Source organism: Coenobita brevimanus, chromosome 66, assembly GCF_032717465.1.
Source record: "Coenobita brevimanus isolate Jiangsu-jjx chromosome 66, ASM3271746v2, whole genome shotgun sequence".
NCBI classification, from domain to species: domain Eukaryota; kingdom Metazoa; phylum Arthropoda; class Malacostraca; order Decapoda; family Coenobitidae; genus Coenobita; species Coenobita brevimanus.
The window spans coordinates 25,101,357-25,103,295 of NC_137019.1; the positions used below are offsets into that span (position 1 = coordinate 25,101,357).

Below are 1,939 nucleotides of genomic sequence, written 5' to 3' on the forward strand. Positions count from 1 at the left end.
CTCGGGATAGTTACTTAGTCGCGGAGACACTGTTCACAGACTTTTAGCTGTTCCTCGCGCTCTTGCCGTTTCAGTATGGCTCTGTATCCGTGCTCACTAGTCTTTTTTGTTCTGCCTGGGTATTTGTCTCACTCCTGTTTCATAAAGGTCACAGAATTTTTCATATATAGCATTTAAATCTGGTCCTCTAAGCTCCTTTTCCCAAGCAATTTCTAAGAAGTACTTCTTTAGGTCATGATACTTTCCCTTTTTATAGTTTAGGCTCTTTTTGTAACTTTCATTGCTGTTATCTATGTCATATGCAATCCTGAAATTGCAATTTAGTACTGCATGGTCGCTTTTGCCTAATGGAGGGTGATATATTAAATTGTCAACATCGTTTTCTTGCCTAGTAAATATGAGATCTAGCATTGAGGGCACATCGAGTCCTCTTTTTCTGGTGCTTTCCCTTACATGTTGCGTTAGGAAAAACTCTTCCACAAGATCCAGGAGCTTTTGGTCCCAACAGCTTTCTTGGCTTATTATATCTAGAGTATTCCAATTTATATTTGTATCAAAATCTCCAGTTAGTATAATTCTTTTCGATTTCTCTTCCATTTTATGTAGTAATGCTCTTAAACTCTGAATTATACTTTCTGCCAGGTCCTCATATTCGTCTCTTTTTCCATGTGTTTGATCTGGGTGGCATGTACAAATTGGCTACAATTACTTTCCCTTCAGATGTATTTATCTGTACTACAATCAGTTCTTCTTGTGAGGGTATATCTAATTCTATTTCTTTGACTTTTAGATTTTTCTTAGTTAATATTATAATTCCTCCTCCTTTTTTTAAGTTCCTATCTCTTCCCCATATATTATATTCCTCTAGGTTTAGGATGTCATTCGATATCCTTGGTGTTAATTTTGTTTCAGTTAGGCATATTATATGTGGTTCATTACCACGTTGAGTACACCGCTTCCTGTCCGATCAGCGAAGTTAAGCAACGTTGGGTTTGGTTAGTACTTGGATGGGTGACCGCCTGGGAACACCAGATGCTGTTGGCATCCCTACGTGTCAAGTGGGGTTGGTGGAGGATTAGTGCCCTTCCCTGTAAAACAATTAACTCTAAGCCCTTGGCCACCCCGTCTGGGATACATGGCGTCTGGCAATGAATGAAAAAAAAAAATTCTGACATAATCATTCATCTCTAATAGTTTAGATACCATTCCATCCACATTTGAGTACATCAACTTAATCATCTTGTTTATAAACTTATCATAATTTGGTTCTACTACCCTCCTCCTTTTTATTCCCTCCTGTGTATGTACCACTTTCGTACCTGTGATCCAATTACTTTGTAAAAAAAAAATGTATTCTTCTCCTCTGATCTTCCCTCATTTTCTGTTTTTGCTTCCTCCCTCTTCTCTTTCAGTATTTCCAGTTCCTCTTGTGTTAGGCATCTTTTTATCCATACATTTTTGAACTCCTCTTTTTCCATAAGGTTCTTTGCATTTTTTTAGTATCTCCTCCACGGTGTTTACACTCTGGAAGGTTACCTTTAGGGGTCTTGACTTGCTTTTCTCGGATTTCCCTAACCTTTTGTGTTCCTCTACGTCTTTACCACAGATTTCCTCTGATACTTCTTTCAATATGCCCATTACATTTGCCATCTCCTTTTTGTCTCTTGAGATCTTGTTTTTTACTTCTTCCTCTTCTATACCAGTGATTACTATAGGTTTGTTAATATCTACTGAATCTCTGACTAACTTAAGATTGTTTTGTATTATTCTTTTCACTTCCTTTTTAATGCTTTTTTCTTCCACCCCTGTTTCCAAGTCTTTCTTTACTTTTACCATTTCAGCATAAGTGGTTTCCATATCATTTTTGTAGCTTTGCACAGCTTCATTCACCTGTGGTATCTTCTTAATATCACTGCTCTGATCTATCAGACTGCTTACT

At 37.3% G+C, this 1,939-nt stretch overlaps 1 pseudogene; it reads left to right on the top strand.

Annotated features, from left to right (window-relative positions):
• The first annotated feature begins 923 nt into the window (after positions 1-923).
• Positions 924-1,044, top strand: LOC145405439 (5S ribosomal RNA; annotated as a pseudogene).
• The last annotated feature ends 895 nt before the right edge of the window (positions 1,045-1,939 follow it).